Genomic DNA, 17278 nt, shown 5'->3' with positions numbered 1-17278 from the left:
AAAGGAAAAAAAAAAGATGTAAGAAAAGACATAAAACAAGATGCAAAATGGGGCTGAAAAAAGGTGAAACCAAGGATGCCATATTGGATGTAAAAAATGATTCCTAATCACATGCAAATTTAGGCTCGAACTCAGACACAAAATTATATGCAAATGTGGACACAAAATGAGGCAAAAAAATATGCAAATTTGGATGGTGAAAACGATGTAAAACTAGACACCAAAAAAATGCAAAATTGGATGAAAAAGTCTGTGTAAATAATGGTGCAACATTGGACACAAGTAGACACAAAAAAATGGTGCAAAAAGGGGCATAAAATAGCTTAAAATTGGATGCAAAACTTGGTGCAAAAACAAATACAAAAGTAGACGTAAAAAATGGCTCTAAATTGAATGTACCATTAGACACAAAATAAGATGCAAAGGTGGACACAACACATGACTCAACATAAGATGCAAATATAAATGCAAATTTGGATGCTCAAAATGATGTAACGTTAGATGCAAGAGATGGTGTTAAAAATGATGCAAAATTGGATGAAACAAATGACGCAAAATATGGTGCAAAATGAGATGGGAAAAATGGAGACAAATCAAACGTAAATGTGGATGTAAAAAATGGTCCAAAAAAAGATGCAAAAATGGGCACAAAAATGGATGCAAAATTTGGTTCTAAATCAAATTCAACACATGGTGCAAAGATAGGCACCAAAGCTGGTGCAAAAATAGAAGCAAAAACTAGTGTAAGACTAGATACAAAACCTGGCGTAAGACTAGATGCAAAAACTGACACAAAATGGATGCATAAAAAGACGTTAAATTGGATTCAAAATATAGTGTAAACTTGATGCAAATGATGGTGCAAAAATGGAAGCAAAGAATGACACAAAATAGGAAGCAAAAGAGAATGAAAAATAGATGCAAAAAATGACACAAAACTAGAAGCAAAACCTGTCATAAAATAAGATGCAAATCTTGGTTCAAAAGTTGACGCAAAAAATGATGCATAGTTTGGTGTAAAAAATGATGCAAAATCTAGCGTGAAAAAGGATGCAAAATCAGGTGCAAAAAATGACGCTTTAAAAATTGTACAATAGAGCCAGATTTAGCGCCAGGTTGCTCATCACAATTACAAAAAAAATGCACTAAAATCTGGCGCTAAATCTGGCGCAAATCGCTGGTTTTGTTGTAGTGTGTCATTGGAATGCTTAATGTACCATGCCAGTGCAGGATCCTGCAAAGCGCTGACCAGCGTTGCTTTCTTTATATTGTCATTTGTGACTCCCTGCACTTCCCATACAGCCCTTACCACGAACCAAAACTAGTTTGGATCTTCATTCCCTACTCCTTTGAACACCAGTAACTTTATCGCGCTTGCCATATTAAATTGTCGTAATGGCGGAGGTGGTGTGGGAAAAGACGAGGTTGAAGATGGTGAAACTAGCAGTGGTGTAGGTGGAAGTGGTATGCGCAGAATTCGCTACTTTATCAAACAGATCGCACTTTTTGGTGAAACCTTCGTGAACTCTTCCTCGCTTTCTCGCGGAGGTAAAATCAAGGGGCTAGTTTCTAGTTCTATGCTACCTTCGTTTCTGTAGATCCTCCCACTCTGTGTAGCCCCAAACATTAATTTATTTGCATAACTTGGCTTTCACACAGTAGCATTTTAATCCAAGTGTTCAACGATTTAACGTACTTATCTCACGGTCCTTTGAGGAAGCGTCGTTCGCCTCTCTATAGCTAACTAATGTATCTACCACGAACTTGGTGATAAATCCTCCTATAATTCGATCGAGCTAGTGATCCACAGTGTTATGAAACCAGCTCAAGAAAAGATAGAAAAGATAGATCAACGCCTTAGAATTCAGCCTCTTCGAGGGGGAAACCTCCTTTACATTACATAAATGAACAATTCTTGGATGATACAAATGACAAAACCTCCTTTCTATATATAGGAGTCTAAGGAGTCACAATATAATCCAGCCGACCTAACAATAATAATATAAAGCCACAAAAATAACAATAGAGGGATTTTATGGGGCACAGAAATAACAATATGGGGGTAATAGGGACACAACAATATAAATAAGGGGTATAACTACAATAGTAATGGGGTAATCACTAGTATTATAGGGACCCAACATGCCCCTCTCCTTCAAAAAAGTGTTGTCCTCAACGCTTGAGTAGTTCTGGATACTTCTGCATAAAATTCTCATCCTCCCATGTGGAATCTTCAGCGGATAAGTTCTTCCACTTGATAAGATACTCTGAAATTGATCGATTTCGTAGCTGTCGAGTTCTTGTTTCTGTGACTGCTTCCGGTTCCAATATAATTTTTCCTTCCTTGTCAAGTTCTAGCAATATTGTTTGAATTGGGAGCTTGTCACCTATAACCTTCTTTAAACATGAAACATGGAAAACTAGGTGCAATCGAGAAGCTGCAGGAAGCTCCAATTTGTATGCCATAGTACCAATCTTTTGCAACACCTTGTACGGACCATAATACTTTGGTGATAATTTATTATCCTTATTAGCTTGCTTTAGGGACATTTTCTTATATGGTTGTAGCCGTAGGAATACCCAATCACCTACATCAAAACTTCTTTCACTGCGATGTTGATCTGCCTGTTGTTTCATTCTATTTTGTGCCAACACGAGGTTATCCTTTAAGAGTTGGAGGACTTGTTGTTGATGTTCCACTGCCTGAACCTTAGAATTTTCTCTTAAACATGATGTGATGGATGGTGGTTGATACCCATAAAGTTCCATAAATGGGGTCATTTTTGTTGCTGTATGGAAGGAAGTGTTATACCACCATTCAGCTAGAGGAAACCATTTGACCCATTGTGTCTGTTTATCATATACAAAGCAACGAAGATATTGTTGTTGGGAAAAGTATCCAATACGGAATGACCCTATCCCACTCTAAGGGTGATAGTACCTCAGCAACAACCGAATGCAAAGCTAATCAAGGTTACTTCTTTATGAGATGTAAGAGAGGGGAGAAAGAGATCCACTAACCGTTGTCTTCCGCTAATGTTTGATCCAATCTTCTCTCTTTGCTGCTTGCTCCCAGCTCCTTGCTCTTTCACTGGCCCAGCTACACAAAGATCCTGCAAAAGCACAAGAAAGGGAAACTACAAGAAGCATACATCCATAATTGATTCAAGGATTAGAATAAATCAAATATACAAGCATCAATACGCCACAGAGACACATGCATATAGAAGAACCTCAAATGCTTTATTAATGGAAGAAGTAAAGTTCTGAGAGTGTTACAACCATAAGAGGCCCAATCCAGCAACACCTCCCAGCAGAAAGAAATCTCCTCTTCACCTCCTTCAAAGCAATCACCCAATAGTTCTATACTCAAACCAACAGCACTTCCTTACATTCACAAGATTCCAGCCTCCCTAGACCTCATGAGAGAGCTCTATATATAGGAGTTTTGGAGAAAGGATGAGTCAGCTTGAGGCTGGCATGAAGCTGACTAGTGTCCTCTCCCACTTCAGTTATACTTCAGTTCTTGAGTCCACTTGGAGTTTCTTGCTTCCACTTGGAGATCTAGATCCTCTTACTCATCACAAGGCGAATTCCCTGATCCAAGTGTCATTTTGGAAGCTTCCTGGCATTTGACACCTTGCAGAATGACTGTGCCACTTGGCCAATCTCGCCCAGCGCAGGTAGCCTTCATTAGATTTGACATTCAGCGCAGGTACAGAGTGGAGCAGTTGACATTCAGCGCAGATGCTCAGTGGAGCAGCTGACATGATCCAGAATTAGCTTGTTTTTGAGTGTTTTCAGGTGGAGAACTGATTTTCAGTGCTGTGGTTTGCTGACCTTGTTCCTCTAGGGGTAGGAACAACATGTTTAGGGACTTTGGATCCCTTAGATTATCGACATTTCATGCTTCATGCTGTAAGGCACAAAAATGTCTATAACAGTTGCCCCCTAAAGTATGAGGTCGTTTATCGGGTGAAATGCTTTATCAGGAGGATCCGAAGTTCATTCAATCGCTGAGAGGTGCCCTGTAATAAAATACAATACAATACATTATTTCTCATTCTGCTTTCATGATCTAGCTGAGGCGGGCATTCCCATGCTCGGCTTTATAAATTCATTTTGGTACATAGAACAGACGATCGTCTGATGGTAGACTGATAATTCTCTGCTGAAATTATCATCCTTTGAGTAGGATGATCATCTGCTGCAATGATGTACATATCAAATGTCTTTATATTTCCTGAATATATATCGCAGCCCGGATGGATGAAACTAGATCCGGGGTCTTCAAACTCGTTCGATCTTCACTCTAAGTACAAGTCGATCCATGTGAGAATTGCGCTGAAGTCGAACATGGAAAGACATCGCTTGATTACCGGTCAATAATGTAAACCGTTAACAAGCGCGAGAGGAATCACCAATAATGACAATGACCCTCAAGGTACTGCAGTACAATTCACGTGGTGTGAATAAAGGACTTGGCGTCGAACACCACGCAAAATCTTCTGGTCGAAGGTCATTGATGTATACCTGTCGCCGGAAGTGAGAAACTTGCCATTGAGGTATGCAAGCTTCAAAGTACTGAGGGGGGTGTTCCTAGATCAACTTCTTGGATAATGAGCTGAAGTCGACAAGAAGCGATCCGTCAAAGGAGGGCCTTAATGAATCCCACATCAGTGACACGGAACGGAGCTAATGATTTTAGTGGAGGTGAAAACAATTTGTGAAATATGATTCAGGGTGGCGATCATGGGTGGATGAAGGATAATATATGGCAGTGGATGGGACACGGCTGACTCTTTCTGAACAACATCTCTTGAACATATAACGACACTGATGTGATGGATCGGTAGCATTACCCCAAATGTGGATGGTTTGGCGAGGACCATGGTGATGAGACCGGTGAATGAAACAACCCAACCCGATGTGATACGGAGGACAAAGTGTCATGTTCAAGAGCGACTTGCTACCATTAAAGCTTTGAGGTTCTCCCAATTTTTCCCCAGTCATTTCTGACCAGTACCTCTTTATTTTTGTCAAGCTTGAGGAGGATAACATATGCTTGTTCTATAACCTGCCCTTCGGGCAAGCCCATCGCTATGTTTTAACGAGCTTAGCGATAGGGAAACTCGTTCTCGTCTAAAGAAAAGTTTGTCGCTATTTAATCATTTTAACGAGTCTAACGACAAGGAAAACTCGGTCCTTTTCATTTTTAGAGAGTCTGAAAAGGTACAGAAAGTTAACTCCAAAATTCCTTTTTCGTCATCTAATCCCTTAAGTCCGAAAAAGTATAAAACAATACAGAAGGGATGAGTTTTCGATTACTTTAACGAGCCGAATAAAACAAGCGCTCGACCTTTTTGTGCAATAATCCCTCAGGTCCAAAAAGATTAAAATCTAGAGGAGGGATAGCTCTTCCGGTCATTTTAACGAGCTGGAAGGCCGAAACTCGGCAAACTTTTCATATTTTACGAGTCAGGAGAAAAGAGCTCAAAGAAGACTCGTCTTTTGAGGAACGAGTGATAAACAGGGATAGCAGCAGATTCCAGGTACAGGTTGGAATTTTCCAATCACGGCAGTGTCACAAGGATGGCTAGGTGAAATCACTCTTCGCAGCTGTTCCTCAAAATAGGTAAACACTCATATGGAGGTGAACGATTGGCCAAATGGAATGGAGGTGGCGGGTGCAAACACGACCAAGGCTTTTTATGGCTAATAATTTTACGATCACAAATGGTTATTTACCGGTACTGGGTTCATTTTTTAAAGAGCTTGAATGCGCCAAAACACTGCTCAATGCTTATGTTTATTTTTTAACGAGCATGAATTCCGCGTTAAAACTGCTCGGATCTCGCTTTTCTATTTTTTAACGAGCATAAATTCCGCGGTAAAACTGCTCGATTATATGGTCAAATTTTGATTTTTTACCATTACTAGCTTTTCTCTTTTCAAATATAGTACTGCTTTTCAATTGCTGCAACAAACTTTGTTAGAAATGAATAATATTTGCATGAAAATGAGATTATAACCCTAATATTTCACTTTAAACTATGTAAAAAGCCATTAAAAGGTGTTTTTACCTCTCATTTACCATTTCATTTGCATTTGGTTTGTTGGAGCTCTGGAGGTGCCTCTTCCCCCTTGATTTTCACCAGCTGATTCCGGGAGATTCTGCGGACGATTTTCGGCGCCGTCTGGACCAGGTAGGAGCTAAACCCTAGCTCTTTCTTTTCATGGTTTCTTTTTCCTGTTTCATGCCTGTTTTCCAGCATTTCTGAGCCCCAGGGGTTTTACAAAATCGCCCTAGTTCCAGCGCAGGTTCCTCTTTCGAAACCTGCGCTGAAGGTCAAGCTGCCTTAAGGCAGCCTGACCCTCAGCGCAAGTGGGAGGCTTCCTGCCTGCGCTGGGCTCAAAAAACTGAGTTTTTTAGGTCATTTTTTTGATGATTTTTTCGCCAGTTTCTCATCAAAATCAGGAACTTACTCCTTCTCTTGTTTGCTTTGCAGGGAACCTTGAACAAAATGTCCCTTACATGGCGAGAACGAGAACATGAAGAGGAGGACATGATTGCCCTCCATGACCCGGTCACGGTGAACGCGCTGCGGAACTGTGGCCTGCTGAAGTTCTTCCGTATCTCTAGCATGAGAGCACAGATTTCTTTACTGCAGTACATGCTTGATGCTTGGGATTCCGTTAACCAAGTGTTCCAGATTAGGGGAAAGACCATCCCCTTGACCATAGAGGACATGTACTTCTTGACTGGATTGTCAAGACGAGGTGCCCCCATTTCCTTATCAGGTACGGCCCGGGGGACTGATTCCACCAGAGATTATGTCCGCCAGTATTGCAGGGAAGGTTCTCAGCCGAGCAGAGACGGCAAGATTGTTATCCGTGAGATTACTGATCGGGCTCTCAGGTCCATTCTGTTCACTATTGGTAGGATGGCCGGCAGCGCAGCTCTACATGTTGCCAACAGGTCTTATATGCAGCACGCCTTGGAGTGTCTCCAACCGAAAGTATTCAACTGGTGTGATGCAGTACTTGTTCAGATGAAAAGCCAATTGACCAAGGTAAAGGACGGGAAGCTGAAGAACTTTGGATTTGGTTCTATTCTGACTGCCTTCGCCTTGGAGAAAATCCCACTGATGCAGCCTCAGTACATCATACTTGACTTGCCTTCTCCGACCGAGCCACGCATGCAGAGGTGGGTTGACCACATGTCTAGGCATGCAGGTCAACCTCAGATTACTTTTACTGAGGCCTTCTTTAGGTGGTTCGAGCGCCAGGAGATGGCGTTTTCTGAGTATCCATATGTGGGTATGGATTTCCGAGGTGATCCGGATTTGGTGCTACCGGATGGCGAGCAGTGGGGCGCCATTGGTAAACTCCTTGACCATATTACTGTTTATTGTTCTTATTCATAATGTTGTTGTGCTTTATTCTATCAAGACTTTTAATTGTACTCTTGGGTGCATGCAGATATTGGTCCTGTTCGTCCAGCAGTTCGTCCGAGATCGCCAGTCGCTGCCTCGGCAGCGGAGCCTTCTAGGAGAGTTGTTATTCGCGACCTTGACGATACTGAGACCCTTACAGCTGTGCAGGAGCAGGTTGAGAGCCTTACTCGTGGTCTTCCTGATGTACAGATTGACGAGTTACCTTTACAGCTGCAGCGGCATACTATCGGCGTGCCTAGACGATGGACTCGTCTCTTGCGCATGATTGCACAGGCCGTGACGTACTATCATGAGCACCACTAGGCTAGGGTGCCCCCTAGCATCTTTTTGAGTTTTTAGGTCATATGACCAATTTTGTCTTGGTTACAGAACATTATGTATGAACTTATATAAACAGCTTATACGTATTTTGATTTTCGGGTTTTATTTTGGTTGATTTATGTGATCCATATGTACAATCTTTAATGATGTGTCCTTTTTATAAATGTTGCAAATGTCTATCTAACACATAGTTTGCTAATGAGTCAGTTAATGTGTTTAAGTTTCTTGAAATATGTTGATATTGAATTGAATCAAATCGTCTTTCCAAGATCTTAACCCTTAGGAACATGCGATAAATAGCTGGATTGCGAACAGAATATATACCATTGAGCTGTAGTATTACGAGCTGTGAGTCTAGCCTGACAATTAGTCGGCGTATGCCACGTGTGATGGCATCAGAGAGTAGTTCTATCAACGCGCTATACTCAGCGATGTTATTCGTTGATTGCCCAATACATACACCTCTGAAACTTACTAACTCGCCGCTTGGATCAAAAATGGCCCAGGCTGCGGAGGACAGGTTCCGCGAACTACGACTCGCTCCGTCGGCATATCCAACACATGTCTCCAGAAGGTTCGACATCTGCAACGGAAAAAGGTGGATCACTCGACCAGAACAAACACTTTAGCGAAAACAAAATACAACAAAAGCATGCAGGTTACTATTTAAGCATAGTAACGCTTGAGGTACAACCCGTTGCGGGGCTGCGCCAGTGGAATTCCATCGTAATCCATTAACTCGTAGGCTCCTTTTGCTAACACCCTTTTAACAATATAGGGGCCCATCCATAAGGATTTGAATTTTCCTGCTCCCAATTTATCGGATTCTTGGTCATAAAGCAAGACCAAATCACCTTCTGAGAAGACACGGGGTTTGACATTTTTGTCGAACTGAGCCTTGACTCGTTTCTTATGGGCCTCGTTAGCCAAAGCGGCATCACGACGGGTTTCATCCAACTGGATTAATTCCAAGAAACGAGCCTCTTCTTCTGAAGTTCCGGGGAGAAGATCGATTGCGAGTTTAAGCGATGAAATTTCGCACTGGATTGGTAAGACTGCTTCCAGGCCATACACCAGTTGAAAAGGTGTGAACCCGGTTGCGTTCTTTACCGAGGTCCGGTAAGCCCACAAAGCTGAGTACAGGATTAGGTGCCATCTTCTTTTATGAACCCCGATCATCATATGCTTCAGGACTTTGTTGATTGCCTCAACTTGTCCGTTGGCTTGCGGATAATACGGGGTAGAGCTGTCGTGAGATAGCCCTAGCTTGGCAGCTAATTCGACCATCATGTGATTGCGAAAATGCGATCCATGATCTGTAACTATAGCCTGTGGTACGCCGAACCTGGCGACTACATGATTGAAAAAGAAAAGGGCAGCTGTTTCACCAGTGTTATCCAATGTAGGCATCGCCTCGGCCCATTTGGTAAAATAGTCAACAGCGACTATAATATACCCATGCCCCCCGGTCGAGGTGGGGTTACATTGCATGAAATCGATGCCCCACTTGGCGAAGGGCCCAACAGCAACTATCGGTTGTAAAGGTGCGGGTGGTCGTCTGGTTTTGCTATCAAAGATTTGACAAGCATGGCAACTTCTGACTGCGGTTATGCAATCTTTGAACATGGTTGGCCAGAAGTATCCTGCTCGTAAGATTCTTTGTGCTGTTTCATATCCAGACTGATGCCCCCCACACGCGCCTGAATGACAATCATTCAGGGCTTTTTTGGCCTCCTCATGGGTAAGGCACCTCCTCAGAACTGTATCGACACCACGACGGTAAAGTGAATCACCGACGATCATGTAGTCTTTTGCTTGGTATCGTATACGTTTTTGTTCGGAGCGAGAGGTGTTAGGCCTAAACTTTTGGGTTTGGAGATAAACTATGATATCTCCATACCACTCATCGCTTACAGATATCAGAAACAAACTTTCGTCCACGATTGACTCTTCCGATGTTTCATCGTTGGATGATGATGGGAGATCGCATAATAATTCTGCGAAAACTAGAGCTTTCTTTGATTTGGATTTTACAAATTCCAGATCAAACTCTTGAAGGATTGCTATCCATTTTGAATACTTTCCCCCCAGCAATTGTCGCGACAGTATATAAGTCATGGGGTTGCAATCTGACAAGATGGTAGTTTTCCGAAAGAGGACATAATGTCGAAACCTTTGAATCGCTTGAACAGCTGCAAGCGCTAGTTTTTCCACATAAGAATATTTACTTTCTGTATCGTTTAAGTTTTTACTTAAATAATAGATAGGATGTTCAATTCCATCGACTTCTTGAACTAAAACCATCGCAATGGTCGTATCCGCTGCAGCCAGATACAGGTTAAAATCTCTTTGATAGTCTGGGGCGTACATTAATGATGCTTTTACTAGACAATCTTTCAGAGCATCAAAGGAAGCTTGCGCCACCTGGTCCCAGACAAAAGGTACATCCTTTTTCAAAAGATGAGTATAACCCTTAGCAAGTTCTGCGTAATTTGGAATGAACCTCCTCAGAAAGTTCGCTTTCCCTTGGAGTTTCTGAATCTGAAGCAAATTTGAAGGTGGAGGCAAATTAATGATTGCCTGAACCTTACAGGGGTCGAGACGAATCCCATCTTTAGAGACTACAAAGCCAAGTAAGCGACCAGAACCGATGCAAAACACACATTTGTGCGGATTGAGTCTTATCTTGTAGTGTCGGCAACGTAGAAATATCGCTCTTAAATGCTGCGGATGATCAGTCCGCTTTCGCGAATGAGCTGGAAGATCGTCGAGATAAGGTTGAACAATGTTCTTGATGTCATGGAAGGCATAATTCATCGCCCTCTGAAACGTCGCCCCTGCGTTCTTTAAACCAAAGGGTAATTTTCGATAAGCGAATGTGCCCCACGGACAAATAAATGCAGTCTTTGACTGGTCCTGTGGGCGGATATTTATTTGATTATACCCGAAAAATCCATCCATAAATGAAAAGATTTCACATCCGGCGCATTCATCAATTATCTGGTCGATGAAGGGTGTAGGGTAGTTGTCCTTCGGACAAGCTTGGTTTACATCCCTATAATCAACACACACTCTAATTGTCCCTTGTTTCTTCATAACAGGGACAATATTCGATACCCAATCGGTTAGAGGAACCGGGTAGATGAATCCAGCATGGAGGAGTTTTTCAACTTTCGCCTTAATGGCAGCGGCTTTCTTCGGGTGCACTTGCCGAAGTCGTTGCCTTACTGGTTTGACATCAGGATACATTTTAATTTCATGTTCAACGATACTCGAGTCAATGCCTGGCATTTCATCATATGACCAAGCAAAGACATCTCTAAATTCGTGAAAAAGAGCGTTATATATTTCCAGTTCTGAAGGGGAACAACCTTTGCCGACATAAATATTCTCTACAACATCTGTTTTAGTCGAGATATTTATGGCTATAGTCTCTTCAATATTGGATAGGTTTCGCTCGAAATCCACCGTGTTTACAGTATTTGTTAGGAATTCGAATACTGAAGGGTGATAAAAGTCACTTTGAGTATCTTCTTCATATTCCGGAAGAAGGGAACGATGGTGGTGATCATTCCATGGTGCCCCCTCAATCATCATTGATTGTAAGATTCCTTCGTCAGTCCCATGTACTTTTGACCAAGGATCTAATGGGGTTCCATATTCTCTAGACCTATCTACCCAAACGCTTGACGAGCGTTGATTTGGGCTCGCCTCCCATGCTTGAAACATTGATTGCTACAATATTTCTAAAGGGCTTGGGGGAAAAACCATTGAATGATCCATGTTGACCTTCGTGGAAGATATCATGTTGCAGGTTGCTACAAACGGTACATTTCCTGTATAAATAGGAGGTGGTAGCGCGAAAGTTCCCATCAATGTGGGGTCTTTCAATAATCCTACTCCGATATCTTGAATTGAATGGTTGCTCTCATGGATCATGGGAATGCTTCCTGTAACTTGTGAACCATTAGGGAGGAAATTCTGTTGGTCGACGATCGTAATCCCTCCTTCAAACGGGAATGCGATCTTCCTAAAATAAGTCGACACGACAGCTGCCATGGCATAAATCCATGGTCTACCCAGTAGGATGTTATAGTCAAGATTTCCATCAATGACTTCTACATCAATTTCTACTGTTTTTCCTCCTAGTTCAACTTTCAAGTTATTAAGGATACCGTATGGGGTATAAGTCCTTCCGTCGAAAGCTTTTAATGTCGTCGAAGATCGCGACAAGGTTGGAGATCCTAAAGTTTTCCAGCAACTCATTGACATAATACATGTCGAGGCTCCCTCATCAATTATTGTTCTGTGAACAGTTTTGTTGAGTGCTTTCACTTGAATAAGGAAAGCTAGCTGAGCTGGTAACTGAGGATCATATCCCTTGTGATCAAAGGATACAAGATTGGAATCCTTAGGATCAACCCCACCAATTGCCGATAACAATGCCTGCCTTTGGGTTGGACAATTTTGTAGCACTTCAAGAGTCGACATAGCGGATGGCGATTGGGCCAAATCTTCCACTATGTTATAATGCTGCGCCGCTCTGGCACGAGGATTAAATGTCGACTTGTGCACTATACCCTTTGGCGGTTTTATTGTTAATTCAGGGATGGTGGGTGTTACAACTTCTGTCGAAGTTGTTGTCGAACTACTTGGTTGATCTTTACCTTTTTCGTTCGACAGCTGAGGATTACCATAATCTTTGTTCCTTGTCGAAATCAAAGCATCATTCTGCTGCTTCGAAACTGACAACATAAGGACTTGTGACAGGGAAGCATTTCCACTATCAACCAGATTTTGACCTGGGTTGGGAAACGGATCAGTCAACACAGCTGAGGTTTGGGAACTTTTAAAGAACCTTTTAAGCTCAGCTTTGTAAGGACAATCCCTTGTCCAGTGATCTTCGTCACATATCATACATGGACTGTTTGGTTTCCCTTTTCCAGGAGGGTTTGAAGAATTTTTTCCAGGGGATGACTCACCCTATTTCTTCTTCTTCCCTTTGTTTTGCTTTTTCTTGCTTCCTAGTTGATTGGTTTCTTTGCCTTTATCTTCGGATACGGCATTTACTTCTGAAGCAAGAATTTCTTCTTTTGCATTTTGATCCGAATTCTTACGGGCTTTCTTTGATGAAGCCTTTATCGATTTCGCGTTTGCTGTGCCAATCACGCCATCACCGGCATGAGAGTCACTATTTGATTTAGGAGGAGGAGGAATTGAAAACTCTGGTCTAGGGGCGTCAGGTATTTTGTCATAGAGTGTGCCGGACTGAGTATAAACTAAGTCCAAATATTGTGCACGAGCAATAACTTGCTCCTCTGTTACGACTCCCCCCTTGGCCACATCTTCCGTAATAGCCGGAAGTAACGACTTTATAAACCATTCAGCTAATAACTGATCGGGAACATACGTTTTCACCATCCTACGCCGACGACGCCACTCATGTATATGATCAGATATATGGGTAGCAGTCGTCTGTTTGAAGTTGGTTAATATTTCTGTTCCCGTTTCATACCTTATCGGTAATTGAAAGTGGGTTAAGAAAGTCGTGGCTAGGGAACTAAAATTGTCGAAAGAGGCTCTTGGCAATTCAATATACCATTTAGCCGCTGGACCTGTCAATGTCCTCTGAAAAAGGTGAAGTCTTATCGAATCGTCGTTAAAGGTGTTCGACGAACACCACAGATGAAAAGTCATCACGTGATTCGACGGGTCTTCACCTGGATTTCCATTGAATTTAGGAATTCCAGATGGAAGTTTATGAGGGATCGTTGGCCACCAAGGGGCATAAGCAATCGGATCGTTGGTTAAATGGTGTAAATCGGGTAACTCTAAAGTTGCCACGAATGGTAACTGTTGATTCAGGTTAGGCGAAGCGTAACGAGGGTACGATGGAATCGCTTGAGCAGTGGGTCTTTGCATACCAGCATAATGTAATTGATGCTGGTATGACTGATACGGTTGGTGGACTTGACCACTGTAAAGTGGTTGGTTTTGACCGTTTTGGATATACGGTTGTCCATTGTTCGCAAAGATCTGCTGCTCAGAACCTTGGTACACTTGCTGGAATTGCGGTTGTTGGTATTGTACAAGCCATGGTTGTGACGCCATGTTCTGTTGTGCCATGCTAACCATTGGACCAAGGTGTGGGGTAATTGTACCCGTTTGTACTTGTGACGACCCACCAGTTGGCGATTGTGGTTGTGACCCATGGTCAAGTGACTGTTGCATTACAACCTGAGAAATCTGAGGTTGACATGTAACAGGTATCGCTTGAACTTGCGACACGGTTACAATAGCCGGTGTGGTTGGGATGTTCGTCACAGGTACACACTGTTGCATAGAATATACAATCCTTGGTTGTTGAGGTAGCATAGGTACCCAACTACTTGATGCAATTCCAGTATAACCTGGATACTGTTGAGAACTGCCATATGGATATCCTCCCGAAGGAGGTAATGAAAGGGCATACTGCCCCCCATATGGTAGCGATCCAGAACTCAGAGGGATTGTTAGTCCTTGAGGACTAGATGGCCCAAATTGACCTCCATGAGGATCAATCTGTCGAGTTTCAACATAAGAATTACCGGGTATTACTCCGGATGAACAAACTGGAACAGACCATACTGTCGAAATAGTCCCTTGGTGGACTCCTTCTAGCTGTTGAGAGCTAGTTGGGACAGCTGGTATGCCGACAAACATCGTTGGAGTGACGGCAGGGGCTTCTGCTGTCGCTGTGTCATTTGACACAGTCCTAGACGATGACGGTTGTTCAGACATTTTAAGTCTATCCAATAGATTGCCTAGTGATTCTACAGGGACTTCCACTTGTGGTGGATTAACCTCTGATGAAGGAAATAGAGTGATCCCGACTCCAAAATGGGTTGGAGTACTTGCTTGCGGATCTTCTGCAATTTCCTCTATCGCAATCAAACCCGGTGGAAGAGGAAGACCGTCAGGTCCGTAAAATATTTCTGGTGCCGAAGAAGTGGTTGTTTCGACAGTGACAGTTGTTTGAGGAACAAAACTCTCTGGACCGGTTACAGATGGAACTGGTTCAGTTATACAAGTATTTGCCCCCAGACTAGGATCAGTATTACTGTCCTTCTGTGGCTGTTGAACTTCTTCTATAGAGGCAGGGTTTCCAGAAATGTTAGGAGTAACCAGAACCTCAGATGCAGTTGGAACACTTGTTCTAACTTTCAAAGGAGATTTTGAACCGGTTAAATGAGTTCGCTTTGCCCGTACTGTTTTCGATTCCGGGGACAAAGACGGTTGACTCGTAAGCCTCCGTGAACGACGGGGTTTTAATTGACTTTCTTCCACGATTACGGATTACTCGATCAACTAAAATATTAAAAGGGGAAATTTGTGTTTCCGAATTGAATGAATTTTATTAGACGCTTTTAGACACAACTTGCTTTTTCACTTTTTAAGAGTCGAGAAAAAGCTAAAGATGACTCTAGTCTCCTTCGATGTATTAACGAGCCCGAAGTGACAAATGCTCGGTTGGACTTTTTCAGTTATAGAGTTTGAAAAAGGCCAAAAGAAACTGCTCTGGAGATCTAGGCAGAGGGTGTGCCAAACCTTTCGCAAAACCACAGAATACGTTTTACGGTACGGGTGGTCGATCTTCGTGAATGTTGTGTTCACTGCATTGCGATCAGTAGGGCGGCCGACACGGCTTCCTAAGGATAAAAGATATATGCCTATAGGGGTCTCCCAATATATACGCGACGGTACGTGGGAGCACAAGTCCGTATTAGTGCCACCGACTCTCAGAAGGAATCACCCACCTTCGTCGAGATCGACAGTCACTACGTTTAACGACGCCGGAACACGTCTCTAGCTTAGACCTCTATGTGTTTGCGTTATGTTTCAAAGCGTTGTTAGGTTCATTCAATATATTTTAAGTTGATCTTTTTAAAGTTTGCCTTTCAAGGTTCACCACGAGATGTATTGATACAAATTCCTAAATGCAGTCTAAGATGAGAAGCAAGCTTTTTCAATCTTTTCGACTTATGAAAATCTTAACTACTGAGGGAAAAGAGAGACAAAATCTTTTCACACAGATCAAAGAGCACTCGCTAATGCACTTTTTCCCTAAATCAACATACAAACTTATATGCAAAATGCAAAAATGCAGGTATTTTCTTTTCTCTTTCTTAATGTTTGTGCGACACAAAAAGAAAGTTGTTGTATAATTTCGAATTCAATTTCAAGTGAAAGCAAACAAGCTTGTCCAAAATCAAAAGACACCTTAAGATTTACTTGTTTCGACACTAGAAATATATAAACTCAAACCAAATGATGAAAGAAAAAGCTCAATCAGCTATGAACAGCAAACAAACTAACTCTTAAGATCAAAACAACACTTTATCACAGGTCTAGATCTAAGAGGCCACAGCAAGACTAGTTCACTTTCGTTATGGGAAACTGTAAATGATGCAAGAAATACACAAAGAACAAATACAGTTTCTTTATACAACCGAGGTGGAATAGTGGTAAGGAAAGTTGGTTTCAGATAGGCACATTGACTGGTAACAGGCAGCAAAAACAGGAGTGAAAACAGGGCAAGAAACAGCAGGAAACCCCAGTAGCACAAGGCAAGACTGGTTCAGCGCAGGTGGGACACTGTCTGTTTGACCTTCAGCGCAGGTAGCCCCTTCGGGAACTGCGCTGAAATGCAGACAGCCTTCACAGCAGTTGCACTGAAGAACGAAACTTTCGTTTCTCTTGGTTTCCGGGTCACAGATTGCTCAAAAATTCACAGTTTTTGGCCAAATCAGAAGCTATCAGTCAAGGACACACTAAGGGATGACAAGGAGGATGAAAAGCTATCACTAAGAGCTTATTAGAGTCCTTGTGGATCAGCTCTTCAAATCATAAACTTGCTCAGAAACTGAGCTAGAGTAGCTGCCCTCTACTTTGCATTCGAAAGATCCAAATACAGTTCGATTCGGTACTCCCTTTGTTTATGAAATGAATAGCAAAAACACAAACAACCAACAAGATACGGTTCCCCAGCGGAGTCGCCAATTTGTTGTTGGGAAAAGTATCCAATACGGAATGACCCTATCCCACTCTAAGGGTGATAGTACCTCAGCAACAACCGAATGCAAAGCTAATCAAGGTTACTTCTTTATGAGATGTAAGAGAGGGGAGAAAGAGATCCACTAACCGTTGTCTTCCGCTAATGTTTGATCCAATCTTCTCTCTTTGCTGCTTGCTCCCAGCTCCTTGCTCTTTCACTGGCCCAGCTACACAAAGATCCTGCAAAAGCATAAGAAAGGGAAACTACAAGAAGCATACATCCATAATTGATTCAAGGATTAGAATAAATCAAATATGCAAGCATCAATACGCCACAGAGACACATGCATATAGAAGAACCTAAAATGCTTTATTAATGGAAGAAGTAAAGTTCTGAGAGTGTTACAACCATAAGAGGCCCAATCCAGGAACACCTCCCAGCAGAAAGAAATCTCCTCTTCACCTCC

Source organism: Pinus tabuliformis, chromosome 3_2 (genome assembly GCF_031772625.1).
Source record: "Pinus tabuliformis cultivar Carrire ecotype Pingquan chromosome 3_2, CPIR1, whole genome shotgun sequence".
Classification (NCBI taxonomy): Eukaryota; Viridiplantae; Streptophyta; class Pinopsida; order Pinales; family Pinaceae; genus Pinus; species Pinus tabuliformis.
This window is presented reverse-complemented; position numbering follows the sequence as displayed.